Here is a 20,424-nt window from a genome sequence, read left to right as displayed (position 1 = left end):
CTGACAAAGCTAATAGAAACAGGATGAGTAATGGAATTTAGGGGTAGCAGAAAAGAATTAATCGATTAATCCCACACTCAATATAATCTCCCAGCCCTACAACCTACAGGAATATCTACTGAGTCCCTGCCTTCACTAGTTCTGTTGAGGGCTCACGTGAAATTTCAAACAGATCTATTCAATTAAGGCAATACTCTAAGTAGCAATTATCACTCCTCCGGTCTAAAATGACATCTCTACACAATAGAGCAGGTGTGACGTCACTACTGGCATTTGTACAGTCAAGTGTTGGTTGTTTTGCTGTTACAGAGTAGACAACAGCTAAAGTACTTCATTGTTGATATTCATCTATTATCACGTACTAACATACTAGAATAATAGATGGTCTGCTTTCTGGCTACATGGTGACAGTACTCTTTATTTGTCCATGACACTTTCGAAACAGGTACACTCGTGAGTTAGTAATGGCAAGGCTAAACTGGCTTCTTTTATTGGGGCGAGCCTGAGCGAGTCCCACAATTGCAGTACTCTATTCGACCGTACGATCGTCACGTTTCCAAACGTTTACGCAAAGAACACGGAAAGTCCCACACTGTTAGTAGTCCATTGGACCGTCGTACGACTTTTGCGTTCCCAAACGTTTACGCAAAGAACACGGAAAGTCCCACACTGTTAGTAGTCCATTGGACCGCACGATCGTCGCATTCCCAAACGTTTACGCAAAGAACACGGAAAATCCCACACTGTTGGTAGTCGGGACCGTCACATTCAGTTTCCAAAAATTTACAGTGGTCACTTATTGCACGTGGCGCGATGTGACCATGGCGAGTGTTGAAAGTGCAGAAGAGAGAGAAGAAAGGCTCAGAAGAAGAAGGGAGCGCGATAGGCTCAGAAGAGAGAGAGAAACCGAGGAGGAAAGACAAGCAAGGTTTGTAAACGCAAATAGCCGGTACATGCACTAAGTGCAGCTTGCTACCTGTGCCTTTCGAAAATACTACTGTAGGTTGGCTAGGCGAAGACAATATGAAAGAATTAGACGCGAGAACGTGGATGAACACCAAAGGCTACAAGAAGACAGCAAGATCGGCGTACACGTGGAACAGAATCTGATGAACAGAGGGAAGCAAGGTGCTGCCGGGTAAAATAGGACTGTTGATGGGTGTTAAATGCATGTATCTTTAATTTGTAACACATTAAGTTTATCAAAGAACTGTGTATTAAGTACTTTCAATAAACTAAGTGAAGCTGTGTTGATAGCCATCTAAATTGCATGTCAACATAAGTCAGTAATAAGCTGACTATACTGTTTTTTTGAATATGGGATTTTATGTGACCCACTAGGCAAAAACCCGACTTGCTTGAATGCAATAAAGACAATACGCAATTAGGGTGTTTACCTGTATTGTTGCATCCCTAATGTGTATGGCTAGCTATACAAGTCTTTTAGCTATAGATCAGGCTCGCCCCACAATGCTTTTAGCATCTGTCTAGTTATGAACTGTTGTTAGTACCGACCAGCCACCATACTGACACACTAACAGACAATACGGTAAGCATACAGGAAACATGATTTCACTTCAGCCATCACATTAACTAGCACACAAAGAATAAATATTCTACTAATAACAAGAGTTCATAATATATACTGAGGAGGATATCCTACTCTCTTGTACCCTGTAGAAGGGAATATGACATAACTACAAGGTGTCACGGTTTGTGATGTACTAGCAGCCATAAAAGTGCAAGAATCATTAGCTAGTTGTTACACTCTCGATGCTCGGGAGTTATATTCATGAATGGCCTGGTAAGAAATGCTACACAATTGTTAAGGATTCAGTAAGAAATGCTGGCGTTAGACATGCATTGATCGATATTATGTTCAATTAATGACATCATTACTTAGTCTCATGTGACCAGACTGCTGCTATTTCCTCAGGGTGGCACTTATCTTTCGAATGGGCACTTATAATCTTTAATCGATATGTGCCATCCCGAAGAAATAGCAGTCTGGCCACACGAGACTAATCATTACTTATACAAAAGAGAAACGGAAATGTTATGTCATAACTTTATGAAACACCCTTCTACAGGGGTGAGAGTAGGATACTGTTCTCAGTATTATGAACTCTTACTACAAGTAATGCACCAAACTTCGGACCATCTAGTCAAACCCACTATGGTCTGGTAAGGCTAGCAATACAACCAGTCATGATTAGTGCATGTCCAGACAATGACATCAAATGACATCATAAGGTAACTAACATTCATCAATGGTTATGTCAATGGTGTTGTCAGATGTCACCTGAGTATAATACGGGTGACACTTGGGGTGACATTTACATTATAAAATTAGTACCATTTACAAGATATTCATGGACCACGCCCAGTGCTTCAGTTTTACACCTGTCACTACTAATTCAACTGTATAGTCATGAAGAAAGAGATGGTTCTCTTACTTTCAAATTCTTAGTACGCTACCTCTTCGCTCAACTTATGAAGCCATTTAAACACGTACCATAATTACTATACCTTATTTATCTATAGTCACTTACTAGTTTAATATTCTTAGCCAGTTCGCCAGGAACTTAAGAAGCTCAAAACCGCTATCTCAACATTGCAAAACAAAATCTCTAATCAACCTATTTAAAAGTATTTAGCTAAAGACTGTCTTCTGTATTTTGAAATCCAGTTTTTTAGGTATTTTTAAATCCATCTTAGTTAATGAAGAAGTATCAATGCTTTGTAGCAAGAGGCGGGTATTACTAGTATTAGTAGGGTTGGTTGTTATCGTATTGTCCGCTGTTACTTTGTTGAATCATATCGGACCAAGTTTCGTGGGAACTTATCGATATGAAGATGGCGGTTATGTGGCTAGTAAGTTTCTTACACAAACTACACTGTGTTACTGTAATCAATTATACTAGGTAAAATTGTCACCAGTGACAGAGAATCACGTGATGTAACAATAAAGGACGTAGATTTGCCGATAAGCTTATCTCCGGATATCGACAAACGCGGAGAAGTAAGTTACCGTTTGTTCATCCCTACTGCGCATGCTCCGTATAGTTTCAGAAAAGAGAGGTAGAAAAATATTGTGAGCAATATCACTCACCAGATGCTATGCCTAATGATGGACGCTTTGCTAAGGAAGCCCTCAAACACTTGCTCATTGATCGAGAGAGGAAGATCATGTTTTGCATAGCCCCAAAACTAGCCAGTACTAACATACGTGTTATGTTTGCTACTCTAAATAAGGCCATTTCCCCTGAGGCTGTATTTGAAAAGTTAACCCATGATCGAGATCTGTACGCTCAGAATTACAACATGCTAAAGATGTCACCAGCAGAAAGGAAGAAGAAACTGGACAGCTATTTCAAGTTTGTGATGACACGAAATCCTCTGGAGAGAATTCTATCAGCTTATCGCAATAAATTTGAGCACCAAAGTACTATGCTAAGTTGAGGGAGTCTGAGAAGAAGGTGGTGTACCAGTTTGCTCATTCTGAGATGAGTTCTACTACCACATTTATCCTCAGGAGAGGAACATGCACATACCACTGATTGGAGTAAAAACCTATTGTACCTTATTAAAGTATCTCAATCTCACTGCTGACTCATGTGAGCCTCCAGTGGAGGACATGATAGATCAGTAAGGGGTGTGGTCACCATCCCCTGTTATTAATATCATTGTTAATGTGGCTACCTATTCATGTATATGTGGTATCTATAGACACAAGTCTTAATGAACGATGTCATATTACATCATCGTATGATTTCCTCACATGAAGAAGACAAGTATTGAAGATGATAGGTGATGACAAGGTGATGTATAGTAACTGCAAAAGGCGCGTTATGTGTGAGCTTGTTACTGTCTGGAGGTTGAACTAGTAATTATTAATATAAAATTAAAGTAGGGATCTAGTGATATAAGTAACAAAACAAGAGATGAATGATGGTATTACAGCATAACTTGACCTGTGAGAAAATACCCAGAGTGACATGTTATAACATTATTTTGTTCAATACCAAAGTACCGTATAGGGAATTTTCCACTGAGCTATGCTTCATTCATCTCTTGTTGTACTACCTTTTGTTGCTCTGATTCTACTTCAATTAGATACATATTTAGTTACTGTTATAGCATATGTGACCGGATCTGCGAAAACCAGACACAATCGTGCATTTTTCAAATTCCTGTTTATTAAATATTTATAATCTACATAGCCAAGTGTACTCTCTGGCAAAGTTTCAGCCTCATATGCCAATAACTTTAGGAGTTACAGCCCTACAAAGTGGCAATAACAAAAAAATCGATTTGTACAGCAAGTATAGGAAAAATATATTACAGGCGCCTACAAAAGCGGTTGTAAATTACCAAAAAATTGAGGTACGGAGCTACAACTTTTACCATCATGTTCGCCATGAACAGGGGAATCAATTACTGGGTAAATTTTTCCTTTACTCACCCTTCTTCACTGCATACAAAGGTGAAATCTGTGAAGAAAAATTGATCGCGTACAATCGCTTCGATGTGACGTAAACAAACGCTCATAACTTCTGTATCCTTGGGTCTACTGTATCCTTGGGTCTTCTGTATCCTTGGGTCTACTGCAACGAAACAAAGATTTTCCAACTCCTCTTGAGCAGGCAAATAGGATACTATCTAGGGTTTTATTGTTAGTCCCTTCCTTCACTATGAAAGAGGTGTTCAAAAAATTTACAGAGTTTTTTCAATAATACGCAAGTATTTCACCCATTGTATTCAATGCTTTATACTGTAAATTTAGGCTTGCGCAATTGTGTCGGGTTTTCGCAGATCCAGTCACATATAGCTATGACTGTTCTATTAGGATGACTGCTGTATTAGAGTATCTTGACTACCAAGGGGTATGATCAAAGTGCAAGAATCGCTAGCACTTGTGCTATTCAGGAACACCGTATTCATGAATGGCCTGGCAAGAAATGCCTATGCAGTTGTCTAATCCCAAGAAGACACGCTTGTAGTTCGGTCAGAAATGCTGAAAGCTAGAGTTAGTTCGGCTACTAGCAACGTTGTTAGGCAGGCGTTCAATCGATATCTAGAGTGCTCTGTACAGTTCATGTATGGCTCCCATGAAATTACCATAACTCACAAATGGTTTGGCAAATATACTGTACTTTCTGTCTGGATATAAACTAACACTAGAACATATTTTAGTCCTGCTAATTTGCTGTAGAATGCTAGTTGTAATTTTTTCCTTTAAACTAGAACTAGTCTTACAGTGTACACACTAGAGCCTTGATACTTTCATGATACACTATACAAAACAGTACAAACTATTGTGCACTATCATTTTTGTCTTTTAGCTTCTCAATCATCAGATACTCAACTTCCGGTTTGACATTTCCACCAATCTTTCTTTTCACTTCCATGCTATTTGTCACCCGAAGTTGCTATCAAAAAACTGCAAGCACTCTTTTTAGCAAAATTACCACAGTAATTCATCCAAAATTTTCATGCCTTTTGGGTGAAAAATGACAGACTAGTTCTATTTTAAACATAAGAGTGTAGAATAGCAAAGGGCGTGCCTGAGGTGCTAGTAATAAGCCACAGACTAATTAACGACCATAATATTTCCACTAACGTAAAAGATAACCTGTTACACCATGTGATTTGGGAAGCCTTCCACAAACTGTACAGAGTACACTTACTTAACAAGTGCTAATAATTGGAAAATTGTCAACTTACATTATCAATACACAACTTGTTTACTAACATACACTCACTCGTCTTTGAAGAACGGGTGATGATTCAGGTTTGGCGGGTTATCAGTAAGGTCAGCTTCGTTGGCATGACGAATGTAAAGTCGTAGCAACTGCTTCTTCAGAGACACATCATGTCATAACTGATCGGCCTGTTGTTGTAGGGCTTCTCTGCTGTTCTGTGCTGTCCTGAGATAATTCTCCAGATCTTAATTATGCTCCAGCAGAAGGTCAGCCATTACACTATCAAGTGAACAAACAAGTTTAACAGGTACGTATGCTACTATACCATCAAGTGAAGAAAAAGGTATGTTACTATATCATCAAGTGAACAAACAGGTTTAACAGGTATGCTACAATACCACCAAGTGAACAAACAGGTTTAACAGGTATGCTATAATACCATCAAGTGAACAAACAGGATTAACAGGTATGTTACTATACCACCAAGTGAACAAACAGGTTTAACAGGTGTACACAAGTGAGTTGGTTTAGTGTTATATTTAATTGTGGGAATGTAATTGTGGGAAATGTAATTGTGGGTTTAGTATATGTGACTAGCTGAGCGAAAGACCAACTTGTTAGCATTTTCCTCTAACTTCATTTTATGACTGTTTTATAGAGGGAAACACCAATGGGCTGTTTCAGTCTTATCTGGTAAGTGCTTTCGGATTTATAGTGATAAACATCAAGAAGAGCAAAACAATCAATTTGTATAGTGCCTATATATATGGAAAAAAATTACAGGTGCTTGTTTAATTGATCATAAGTCTCAGGTGTAACAGGCTACAGAGTTGGGACTTGTGTCATCATATTCACCATGAACTGGGGTATTCATCAAGGTATAGGTTTGGCCTAAATACACTAATGCTTTTAAGCAAGAAGGTTGTTAGAAATGGCTATAATACAGTTACGTTTTACCGTAATGTAAACAAATACCCGTAACTCATGTTTGCTTCATGGTACAGTTCTTACTCTCCCTGAAGAGGTGAGTCCATTGGTGTATGTCAAGTCTTCCTTCACTGTTTACTGAAGCAATTTAAACATGCAAAAAATTATTTAAGTGGCATGTATTTTATGGCCAGAAACTTGTACAGTACTATCATACTGTATGGTTAGGAGGTGTCAATGTTGAAATAGTTTAACTGGATCACATGATCAATGATGTCACATGATCAACCAACATCAACTACACCAACATACTAATCAACCATGATGACATCACACTAGCTCACCCGACCAATTTGAACTGCCAGTTGTAAGTCTCTTTCCCTCTACAACAACAAAAAAGGAATAATGTACCCCAACAATCATGTTGTCGACCTCATCTAGTAAGTTGTGTAGTGTAACATTATCAAGTTGTCTCGGCATGCCTCTTTGATCATCAGCCAGTCTTTGATCTGTCAACACATTACACAATGTCAATCAGACTTGAGGTAAACAGTTAAGGTGTTAACAGTGTCTGTTGACTGATAAACATCACGTGATGTATTTGATGTGGTGTGTGGTTGATCAAAGCCTATTGATTTATATACAGAACAACTACTCTAATAGAACATACACCTGTTGACAAAATACTCTAATAGAACAGTCACTTGTTCACATTAGCAAGTATTACTGTAGTTTGTATTAGTGAGGATCCAGTTTAGATAGTGATGGAACAACACATCATGTTATGTTGATGTTCATGAACATGTGTATATGTGTTGTATGGATGAATGGTTTACCTGCAAAGTGTGGGACATGACAAATGTCTGACTAAGTCACTGCTTGCCGGGTCAAAGAGATGTCTCATTACGGGGGACAGTCCCAGGGGGAAGGCCACACCAAGGTCAAGATACAGAAGATTAGGAAAACAGTTGTTTAGTTGTATACTACAATATGAATGTACGAGATATTGTAATAGAGTTACTAACTGGTCTAAATGATGTGTATACATCACTAGTGGTGATAATGATATTGTTGAATAGTAACTGATTCACACACACACCAGAGCTTATGATAACGTCCGAACACCAGACAAAATCCGGTCAAATTGCATAGATGTCTGACCATAATGCAATTTGTCCGGACACAGTGTCCCATCAAAGCATAAAGAAGGAGCCTAAGGGCTGAGCTGGCATGCTATCAACAATAACATTCACTTGGTTGCCAGGAGATAGTATACATTCTTACAACCCAAGGGAGTGACCATAAATGTACCATTGCCAACCCACTGGTGTACTTTAACCACATAACAGCTGCAGTAAGGCATGTGATGTCTTACCACTATAATGTTTATTTGCTATGCTACAGTAGACATGTTAGGCATTCATCTCATGTCCAGTCAATTTTGGCAATTGTCCGGCCGATTTTGGTTTGTCAGGACATTGTGGCAGGACAACAGAGAATTCTTATCATAAGCTCTGCACACACACACACACACACACACACACACACACACACACACACACAAACACACAAACACACACACTACACACAGAGACTAGTCTCACGTAGCCAGACTACTACTTTTCTTTTGTGTGGGGGCTACTTTTTCCGCCCCACACAAAAGAAAAGTAGTGGTCTGGCTACACAAGACACACACATACAGTATAGCAATGAGTGTACTATTGACTGGTCTATTAGGCCACTACAATTGACTGTTATATTTCTGGTCTACTACATGTGGTGGATCCTGGAGCTGGCTAGGGACACACAGGTCAGGTGATCACTGAGAACAGTACACTAGTCCAGTGATAGTGTTAACTTTACAGTAAGACATTAGTACATCTTAGTGGTGTAAATGAGGTCAGTGTTGATATTAAAGATCTTCTTGTAACTGACTACTCCATCACTTGATAATCACTGTACTATTAGACTAGTTGACTGTTCTATTAGAGTATTACAATACTGATTTTGTGGTAGGTTGTGGGGGATGTCCCTAGACTCCCTACATTACCTAACTTATAATAAGCTAACATTATTACAGCTTCTCTGTATACATTTTGTGTAGTCTTGAGATGATGAGAATATAGTGAAAGTGGAAAGGGGAGGGACATTTGTCTCATGTGATCTACCATCTGTATCCTTTACTGAGAAAGTGAAAAATTCAGAAATACATTCCTAAATCCTGAATTGAATAAAACAGGTTTCAAATAATTAGGCTGAATCTATAAACTAAATGTGTCAATTAAGTTACACCCTAATGGACTTTATCCACAATGATGTCACGAGAACAAGATGGCCGCATTATTTGAGGTACTAATGTACAGGCGCCTTTGGAGAAATTGTTTTGATCAATCATATTTCAACCAGGGAAGGAGATATCAAGCTCTAAGCAACAGGTATGGGTACAAGACAACACAATAAATGAGTTGCATTGGAAGCTTTTCAAGATAACGTTTATTTGCAATTAGTGCTCATGATATTATCGTATATCTGGATATTTATTTCTGATATCGTCTTCCAGTTGCACTATCGTAATATTGCATTTCAGTAATTTTCTGTATTTAGTGTAATTCTACATATTTATGGAATTCTTAGATGGAAGTGCCAGTCAAATTATATCCCAAAAAGTGTTGTTTATAAATATATTCTTACTATATCACCTAAGTAAGATATTTATTATCTGTTTGCGTCTAGTTACATGGGCCAGCTGCCCAAACATTTAGTAGTGTCAGAACTGTTAATCAAAAAAGCACTTTGATACAGGCAAGAACAAGTGAGTTATGAGGCTTTAAAAATATACCATACATACAATTCAGGCACGCAAACATGTTTACAACATGAAACCATGACTTGTTCCAGTACAAAACCATTGGGAGTGAACATGTGTTCACCTCTTTGTGGGTACTGACTATATCATAATGTTTTAGAAGGTGATATATCATGTAGGAAATTGTGATATCACCCAGCTCTATTTGCAATGGGTTGTGTTACCCATACCTGGTCGGTATCTTGCTTCACGAGTGAAATATGATAGATCAAAAACAATTTCTCCATAGGCCCTTGTACATTAGTCCCCCAAATAATGCAATCATCTTGTGCTAAATGATGTCATTGCGGATAAAGTCCATAGAACAATCACAATATACTCTAATAGAGCAGTCATTTCATTGTTCTCCCATCACATATCTTTACATGGGACCAGAAACATACCTACCAGTTGGAGTGACCTTAAAGTGTCTAATCATTGATGTAGTAGTTACCTAGCTCAGCCAGGGAGGGCTGTGGGGGAGCACACCTCTTGTAGTTACTTTCATGACACATACAAGTTGATGACATGACTGGGTCAAGAATCTTGATTTTCAAATTTTGTCTTGATGACTTCCATAAAAGTATTTACATATTGTCAAACATAAAATGTCTATGTTCACATGGCTAAGTTAGCCACCTGAATGAATTTTGATTACCAATTGTGTTACTGCTTGATTGATTGATTTTATTACTGGGATAGGCAGCTAACGCTGATCCAGGGAGCTGTGAAACATTACAGCTCCAGAGCATGTACGTACAATTTACAATTTATATACACACAACAAACTTATAACTAAACAGTAAAGTAATAGTCATTGGTCCAGCCATTACAATCGTGATAATCTATTAGAAAATGAGTTTAATTGTTATTAGCGCTTTACAGTGACCAGCACTGAAGGTCTAACAGCAACTGAGTCAGATTCAATGAATTGGTGGGGTAAACTATTCCAGTCACGAATGGTCTTGGGAAAGAAACTCATCTGGTAATACGTTGTTGATGACCATGGCACCACATAGTGGGGTTGGTGGTAATAGCGGGTGTTATAAGTAGAACTGCTGTGGACATCTAGCTAGCTTGATGGCCTCATTCACACCCTTGATTGAATTCTGATCCTGGTCCCAGGTGTGTATACAAGTGACTACACCCTGTATTATATTGTTACCCCTTACAATGAAGACTACATACCTCAGTTGGGTGTCAGTTGGTGTCAGATGAACAAGCAGGTGAGGACTGGGACATAGCTAACTCTCTTGTAACTCCTTCATCATTAAGAAACTCCCATCATATTCACTGTCCATACAAATACAAAGTGGCGGTTACTCGGTGTTCTAATAGATTCCGTAAGTCCGCCGAGTCAACCCCTGAGCAGCTGAGCCATTTCAAATATCGCGACTGATCATGAGGGATCACGCGTGTTCTTTTCGTGGCGCACCTTCTTTCAGATCGAGTCTCAGCCAGTCAGGCAAAAGTAAGACGAAGGTATCAAGTTGCCACGCGCAAGATAAAGAGAAATCATTCGTCAAGTTAGTCAAGATTTCTTCAATTCACGTGACTGTCACTCACATTTTATAATCTTTACAGATTATGTTGTGTACAGGAAGAAGTTTGAATGGCTCTCAACTAGCACACGTTCTCCTTCAATGATACCATATATGGTTATTGATGTGTGCAGGTAACTAGTTGTATGTTAGCACGCATGTTCTGTCAACACTCAAACATTAACCCCCCACCCTCTCCCCCTCCTGGCAGTCAAATTAATTTTGGGGTTGTCAACACTACTGATTAAGAAGAAAAATTCTGTGACTCGAATCTTGCTGTGGAACCTGGAACAGATTATTGCTTGGATGCAACCCAGGTCAATTCTCGTTTATTCTCCGAGCTGCCTCTGACACCCTTCCCACAGCAGTCAATTTAAAACGTTGGCACATACAATGTGGAGCTAAAGTGCACACTATGTGGTTGCACTCAGCCTACCACTGGTCATGTTTTGGGTGGATGTCCCAGTGCCTTGACAGGGCCGCTTCACATATCACCATAACAAAGTTCTACACTGTTTGACTACTGAACTTACCAATTTCTTTTCAGTACTAAGCACAGTTTCAGTTAATGCTGACTTACCTGGTATGCGTGTAAGTGATTCTCCACAAGCAACAATCCCTCCTTCTCTACTTACTGCTCCATACCGACCAGACATTGTTCTTTACAATGAAAGAAACAACTCATGATCAATAGCCTTGTTAGAATTGACATGTCCCTTAGACTCAGTAGGACACCTCAACTCTGCTAGGGATAGAAAACAAGGGAAGAGTGAGTACCAGTAGCTTCAGTCAGAAATCGATCATCTACAGTAGGTATTCCTTGTTTTTGAACTAAGCGTTTTAGGTCACTACTTGCCATCATCTTTGTCATCGTTTCAAGATTACTAAATCTTCCTGCAGACGCATTTTTGACTTGGCTTCTGCTGCTTCAATATCTTCTTCAATATCTTCTTCTTCAATATCTTCTTCAAGAAGAATATTTTTGGCTATAGATTGCCCAGAATGTTTGGGGGAATCTTGAACACTGACCACTTTATTATTAAGTTTTTGTGTGTTTTTTCCTTGCCACACCCACTCGTGGGACATTTTATTATCTTTTCCATGGTAGTATGTGTCCAAGAAGTCACTCACTAGTTAGCTATTACTTTGTTATTCATCAATATTGATGGTTTCTCTCTCACTTTTCATTGGTACTGTACATACAGTAGTTTTTAGCAAAATGGGTTCTCTGTATAAACCTTGTAGCTCATGATCATGTGAGCATATATCATGAGCGTTACTAACTTAAAGAGATCACATGACACTGTACACCTGTATATACAACAGGTTTAGGTTACATGAACAGTACTTCAGTCTATACCTATGGCTGAATTAGGGATTAATATCATACAGTACGATAGTACTGTATAGTAGGGACCACAAAGGAGTGGGCATGTCCAACTAAATGACATCACCCAAATCAATTTTCCCTGACAATGATAAGGCACTATTGGTTAGGTAATACTAAGCCCAAACAAGCTTTCAGATCGACCCGAAACACTTTCAACAAGTTGCTACGGAATTTTAAAAATGGAATTTTTTTTATTGACTGACTACCTGATGCCTTCAGACAAGCGTAACGGCTAAGGCTATGGGCTTGATTTTTTCACTGTTCAAAGTCACTTCAGCCTGAGAGGTGCCTTTTGGCATGCTGCAGTACGTACAATGCATTATTCATGGACTTACCAGTGTCCTCCTTTGTGTCCCATTCATCTTGACTGACAGCGAAAAGTGTCGATTTGGCGATAGCACATGATGGCTTCCCTTTGTAACGGAAATCATCCGTATTTTTCATAGTGGCTGTTGTGATAGCAGAGGTGCTTTTCGAACAGTTCTAGATTCGAAATGCTATGTAATGGGTTGAACATAGCTGACAACAAACCGTAATGGATACTTCACTTTTCAGATGATAATTGGGGCACGCGGCTTCATTTCAGATGCAGTATGCGTGGGTTCACCAGTCACAATAATTTATTTACAAAAAAAAGTTAACAAACAAGTACACAGAAAATTTTGGAATTTTCAACTAGAGTAGGGACCATAACACATCGATAAAAAGTACTGAAACAAGCTGGAGTGGTGGACGATATTAAATCACAGTAAAACAATAAGAAGTGTTATATCCCTACTGTGCTCAAGATACCATAATGGAAATGCACAGTAGGGATATAACACTTATTGTTTTACTGTGATTTAATATCATGGACTACTCCAGCTTGTTTCAGTACTTTTTATCAATGTGTTATGGTCCCTACTCTAGTTGAAATTCCAAATTTTTCTGTGCTATAGTATGTAGTAATATGTACATGTTGAACTGGATCCTCTAAAACATTTATAACTCATGGATGATGATGTAATTACACATGATCTTGAAATTTGGCTCATTTATAGATCCGCTAAAAATATTTCAAAATATTTTCGTTCAAATGTCTGGAACGGTATTTACGGCCGATCAAAATCACCATACATTTCCTATGGAGAAGGGATAAAGTACAATGTTCATTACAGCTCATTCCCAAACTTGTAATGGAGCCAAACCACACATGTCTGTTGTTGACACCTTTGCTGTTACCACTAATTATCTGGTTGGCTGAAATGTTAAATGTCTTGAGAAAAAATCCGCTTTTAATTTTTAGCTGATTTTCAGGATCAGCTCAACTTGATGACAGTATATATCTGCAAATGTTGGGTGACCTCCCTTGTTTCCCTACTTTTACTTTGACCTCTAATCTTTTTTTCTTTCCATTCCTTCTTTTGATGTGGTATGTGTAGGTTTAGTAGTCATAGTGATGTTATTTAAAAAGTAAACAAACAATTTTAAAAATTAGAGATGCCATAAAATTAATTTTAGTGCCTGAACATGTTACCCCAACAATCACTTACTGAGAAGTGAAGTGCCTATTACTTCACGTTTTCAACTGTGTTCCACCCATTGCAGTGTTATAAGAACAGTACACTGTAATCAATCCAGTTGCTATTGACAATAACTTAATAAGTAAGTAATTGCATACAGTAAGTTAATAATAGTGGAGAGGAGAGTGTCCTACACAATACAGAGCCTCTACAAATGATTCAGTGTGATTCCTCTGTAAAACTTTGTGATTTGTAGTATATTCTATATGTGAAGATTGTTTTAATCATCACATTTCTGTGTTCTTCCCATGTGCAATCATCACATTTCCTATTTCTGGCAGTGTGCACTTGTTAACACGTCTGAGAGAATTCCTTTGAATCACACTAGAGGCTCTGTATTGTGTTAAGACACTCTCCTCTCCACTATTAACTCTTGGTAACACATACTCACCTCTTTGGCTTCAGGTCACTCCACAAGCCCAACCTCCAATTTGACCAGAGCCTTCATTGCAAAATAGCATCATAGCCAGCCACAGGGAAACCAAATTACGTTACCATGAATTGACACCTTGAATTGTCAGTGAAGAGAACTGGTACAAGAAGGAGATAGTTCATGATGTGTGTATTGTATGTAGTGTGGTATACCACAATGTACCTGTCAGGCTGTAGCAGCTGAAATTATCAAGCTGATAGCCTTAGCTGTTATCAAGTTACACTTGTCTGAAGGCATCAGTCAACAGAAAATTCCACTATATAGAAGATACCGTAGTGACTTATTGGAAGTAGTTTGGGTGGTACATTTGAGTTTTGTTTTTTGAGTTAAGTGTACAAAATATCAACCAACTACGAGGTTAGATAAAGTTCAATAGATATTTGAATTCTACCGTGTTCATACTTTACAATGGTTTGATTTTGGTAAAGAAATACAAAACTGTTATGTGGTACCATGTGGTTTAACAAGTGCCTCAGGGAGTTAAATACATAATGTTTAACTTCATAATTATCATATGCATAGTGGCCACAGTGTAGCCACCTGTTTAATAAGGTCACCTGTGTAATAAGGTCACTTGTCTGTGTACAAAGTAACTTGTCTAATGTAGCCACCTGTGTAATAAGGTCACTGTGTGATAAGGTCACTTGTCTAAGGCGGTCAACTTGATATGTCATTTATGTACTGTAAGAAAGGGTTAATCCTCCACCAGATCTCGTTTGCCTGGACCAATTTTGGCTACAAAAGCTCTTCCAGGAATTAGTTTTCCTACAGAGCAGCAGGGATATTCCCAGGTTTATAATAGTGATGGCTAAGAGAAACAGGACAAGTGTAGAAGATTGGCCTTAATGTGTGGTTGATGAGTGATAGTGGGATTATTTGAATGGTCCTCACCATTGTGGGTACATCAGTGGAGCAGATAAGGTCATGTCAACTTGATTAGTTGTTTCACTGGCCCGACCAAAACAAATGTTGATAAGTGGAAAATGTAGTCAAAAGCACCACTACAAACTCGGACCACAAGCCTCACATGTATTTAACTTGTAAATACCTAGCTCAGAAACACACTATGGCTGCAAACAAGTTGCCGTTTCATCAAAGCCACACCCCTTCCAGGTGCATGCTGAATGCTGGCTGTGGGCGCACCTGATTTTCTGAAATTGGTTTGTCTGTTTTTCTCAAACACAGAATTATGCAAACTAGTCGGGTTTGCGCTCAGCAGGTCACATTTTATATATGCTGACCTACCAACCATCCTTTCAAGATATACACTGTACTTTTGAGATTTTCATCCATGAGAGATCTAATCAAGTTGAAGTGTCTATGACACACCCCCAGACATGTTGTTACACCTGATCACACATTTAACATATCTCAGAAACTTAATGGAATATCTGTCACTAGTTCATTATAATACTCCAGTGTGTGGTCATACAATAATGACATTAAAAAGTTATTATAATATTATGAAAGTTACTAATGGTAGACAATTATATGTACCTGTAATGACCAGTTTTATAATACTTGTGTGTGTGGTCACCATGGTTACTACAATTACACCAATCACAGGTCACAAGCTAGCCCACCAGTGGTTTGGTAACTTAGTTACTATGGAGTGGTGGACACACCTCTTAATGAGGTGTTTGCCTCATGGATGAAATATCTCTGTGTGGATCATTGTCTGCCGGACTACCAAATATGGACACAGTGTTATGGATGCTATGGCTAATAGGTAAGATCACATGAGATCACATGATCCAGCTACACACTCCAGATCACATGATCTAATGTATGTATTTGTGTCTTGAATGATATTAATGTTATCTTGTACATGTTGCCATGCCAACTGATCCTCGTAACCATCCCATAGAGGTAATTATGATGTTGGTTTACACTGGACAGACGGACATGGGAAAATTAGAAATTTTGTTGATGGCTATATTATTTACAGGCAGTATATAACTGGAGATTATTTTTAAAATTTATTTAGACTTTACAGCACGTGTCCACTAGAGCTGAGCGATGATATCGATAGTTCGATACTCACGATCAAAACATCATTATCACAATACGATAATTACAGCTTACTATCGCGATATTGCTGTAAGATTACTAGAAACATTGTTACCAAGTTTGTTTAACTGTTTTGTAACTGTTTAGGCTTGCTTATTCACGAAATGTTTGATTGCAAGGCTATAACAAGCTGTGTAGATTTATCGGCCACCCACACAATTAGTCAATTGCTTTGTGAAGGGTCTAGAATTCCACTGAAAATGCTGTTTGAGAAGCTGGCTTAGCTGTTTTATAACTACTTGGCTTGCTTTATCATGGAAAAGTTTGGCTGCAAAGCTGTAACAAAAATTGTATAATATTGGCCGCCCACACAATTAATTACCTAACCAATGTGCTTACAAGAAAACAGTAATCTGTGGTGGTGTTACTTATGTTTAGTACGCATTGAATACTTGGAATTTTACTGGAGATCATTCAGAGCGTAATTATCGTTACTATCGTATCGTGAATAATACTTCAATATCTATTGTGATAGTAGGGACCACAAAGGAGTAGGCATGGTCCACGAAATAATATCACCAAAAAAATAGCCTCAATTACCCCTGATGATGATGTTGATGATGATGATGAGGCAGTATTGGTTAGGTAAAACTAAACCCAAACAAGCCTTCAGATTGACCTGAAATGCTTTCAACAAGTTGCTACGGAATTTTAAAAAAATATTTATTTAACGGAATTTTCTAGTGACTGATTGACTGACTGAGCAAGTAACTGACGCCTTCATCAGACAAGCGTAACTCAATAACGGCTAAAGCTACGGGCTTGATTTTTTCATTGTTCAATGTTGCTTCGGCCCGAAGGTGCCTTTTGGCATACTGCAGTACATACAATGCATTCTTCATGGACTTGCCAGTGTCCTCCTTTGTGTCCCATTCATCTTTGCTGACAGCGAAAAGTGTTGATTTGGTGATAGCTAGTACGTGATGGCTTCCCTTTGTAATGGAACTCGTCCGTATTTTTCATAGTGGCTGTATTGATTGCAGAGGTGCTTTTCAAACAGTTCTTGATTCGTACTGCTGTGTAACGGGTTGAACATAGCCGACAACGAAGCGTAATGGATACTTCACTTTTCAGACGATATTCAGGGCACGTGGCACTATTTCTTTCGGTAACATGGATTGCAGAGGTGCTTTTCGAACGGTTCTTGATTTGAAACACTGCGTAACGGGTTGAACAAAGCTGACAACGAAGCGTAATGGATACTTCACTTTTCAGACGATAATTGGGACGTGCGGCGCCATTTCACATGCGGTGTGCGTGGGTTCACCAGTCATAATTATTTACAAATAAAAGTTAACAAACGAGTACTCAGAAAAATTAGAACTAGAGTAGGGACCATAGCACATTGATAAAAAGTACTGAAACAAGCTGGAGTAGTCCATGATATTAAATCACAATAAAACAATAAGAAGTGTTATATCCCTACTGTGCTCAAGATACCATAATGAAAATGCACAGTAGGGATATAACACTTATTGTTTTACTGTGATTTAATATCATGCACTACTCCAACTTGTTTCAGTACTTTTTATCAATGTGCTATGGTCCCTACTCTAGTTGAAAATTCCAAATTTTTCTGTGTATTTGTTATGATGACAACCAGCTACACTGAAGCCACCACAACTTAACCACAAATCAACACCTCCCATATATGGTAGTGATATGGTAGTGAAGCACAACACACATACTAAATGTTTCTCTGTTACTATGGTTACTGGATAATGTTAAAACACAAACCATTCCTGTCTTCTTGTGTAGTTCTAATAATAATTCTGATGGTGATGTAAAGTTGTACTTGTACTTGTACTCACAGGATTTCTTTACTGGTATGCACGAGTACCTGACTAAACTATCCTATAAGAATGTCTCCACTGAAGACTTGTGGGCTAGTCTTACAACCTGTTTACACTAGCCGTCTAGTTTGAACTATCTCAGATCAGAACAATCTCACTAAGATTGTAGTGAAGTTGTAATAGTTGATTGTACTAGCTGATCATACTTACAACTCTGTCTATGTTTGTGTCAAATATGCCAGTATAATAAAAAGCGTAATAGGCTGGAATGCTATTCCATTGTATTGTACATAGCTGCTCATTAGATCAATACTCTCTAATAGAACAGTCACTTGTAGTGAAATACTCTAATAGAGCAGTCACTGGTTAATGTTCTAAGATAGTTGTAAGAAATGTTGCTAACCTAGGAGCATAATGCAAGTATATTGGGAGAGCATAATGTGACAAATGTGGGAATCAACACTATCTCCACCAACCTTGTCCAGCACAAGGTGTGGAATGTTACAACTGTGGTCGAAGAAACCATTTTGTTAAAGTATGTCGAAGCTGTCCTGTTACAAAGTACCCCAAGAAAGTTCACAGTGTTACACAACACGATAGCTCTGATTCCTCTGATGATTTCTTCATTGGTATGGTACAATGTGGCACCAATAAATCACCTGATTGGAAGGTAACAATCCTTGTGAATCACCAGAAAACATGCTTCAAGATTGATACAGGTGCACAATGTAATATGGCCCACCTAGAAAAGTTCCTGTCACTCTGCGTCCTAAGATACAACAGGACCTGAAGCGTATGGAAGAACTTGATGTGGTTGAGAAAGTAGAAGAACCCACTGACTGGGTGAACAGTATGGTAACCATTGTTAAGCCAAATGGAAAGTTCAGGATCTGCATTGATCCATGTGATTTGAACAAGGCGGTTAAGCGTGATTACTATCCAATGAGTACGATTGACAAAATTGTTACAAGAATGCCAAACGCTAAGGTGTTTTCAGTTCTGGATGCCAGTTCCGGCTTCTGGCAAGTCAAGTTAGACACACCAAGTGCCAAGCTCTGCACTTTTAACGCCCCATTTGGGATATATATGTTTAAATGCCTCCCATTCGGGCTCTCGTCGTCCCAGGACATTTTCCAAAAAGCTATGTTGGAGATGTTTCATGATATAAAAGAAGTCGAAGTTGTTGTCGATGATCTGCTGATTTGGGGTGAAAGTGATGAACAACATGACAGCCGTTTGATACAAGTTTTAGAAAGAGCACTAAATAGAAACCTCAGGCTCAATAAGAGCAAGTACCAAATCAAGAAAGATGCCATTACTTACATTGGACATGTCCTCGGTAAAGACAGTCTAAAACCAGATCCTAAGAAAACAGAAGCCATTATTAACACGTCTTGTCCAGAGAATAGAGAAGAGCTTCAGAGATTTCTAGGTATGCTAACATGTTTGGGTAAATTTACACCTAATAATTATCTCATATAGCTTCACCGCTACGAGCCCTCTTAGAGAAGAACGTGGAATGGCACTGGCAAGCTGAACAGGCGAATAGTTTTACATCTCTGAAGGAACTGATCACCAAAGCTCCTGTGCTAAAGTACTTCAGCCCTACTAAGCCTACCAAGTTATCCATAGATGCTAGTTCTAAAGGGTTGGGAGCAGCCTCATACAGGATAATCACTCCATTGCTTATGCTTCCAGAGCCCTTACCACATACCAGCAACACTATGCCCAAATTGAAAAGGAAATGCTTGCTGTAGCATTTGAGTGCACCAGATTTCATGAATACATTTTCAGCATGCCTACTATCAAAGTGGAAACTGACCACAAACCTTTAGAAGCCATATTCAAGAAGCCACTCCATCAAGCACCAACTAGACTCCAAAAGATGATAATGTCTATACAAAAACAAGTATAAGAAAAAATTTTAAATTAGATTAAGGACAGTGTATAATGCTGCAATAAAAAGTACTGAAACAAGCTGGGTCGGAGTAGCACATAATGTCCAAATACTGTAAAACAATAAGAAGTGAATATCCTTACTGTGCATTGTAGTTTGTGAAGTATTTTTGCAAGCTCATGACCACTATATAAATATCTGCTGAGTTACTCACAGCACTATTATACTAGATTATGACACATACAATAACAACTGATCAGT

At 38.6% G+C, this 20,424-nt stretch overlaps 1 protein-coding gene and 1 pseudogene across 11 annotated transcripts in view; one reads left to right on the top strand and one right to left on the bottom strand.

The window, feature by feature from the left end:
• The window catches only part of LOC136241726 (puromycin-sensitive aminopeptidase-like), a 110,252-nt pseudogene that overhangs the window by 64,549 nt on the left and 25,279 nt on the right, over nucleotides 1-20,424 (top strand).
• The window catches only part of LOC136241731 (trafficking kinesin-binding protein 1-like), a 54,636-nt gene that overhangs the window by 32,822 nt on the left and 1,390 nt on the right, over nucleotides 1-20,424 (bottom strand). For 5 of the 11 annotated variants that reach the window (XM_066033010.1, XM_066033021.1, XM_066033020.1 and 2 more), the window contains exons 1-4: nucleotides 10,666-11,089; nucleotides 7,065-7,141; nucleotides 6,977-7,015; nucleotides 5,766-5,984 (exon numbers count right to left, since the gene is read on the bottom strand). The gene's annotated coding sequence lies outside the window, so the exon portion shown is untranslated. Of the gene's footprint in view, nucleotides 1-2,529; nucleotides 2,651-5,765; nucleotides 5,985-6,976; nucleotides 7,142-7,468; nucleotides 7,493-10,665; nucleotides 11,090-20,424 lie in introns of those variants that run through there. The other 6 variants (XM_066033013.1, XM_066033015.1, XM_066033011.1 and 3 more) reach the window with 6 other exon arrangements.

The sequence above is a fragment of the Dysidea avara genome, chromosome 12, assembly GCF_963678975.1.
Source record: "Dysidea avara chromosome 12, odDysAvar1.4, whole genome shotgun sequence".
NCBI classification, from domain to species: Eukaryota; Metazoa; Porifera; class Demospongiae; order Dictyoceratida; family Dysideidae; genus Dysidea; species Dysidea avara.
Note: the sequence above shows the minus strand (reverse complement) of the source record. Positions and strands in the feature narration are given on the sequence as shown.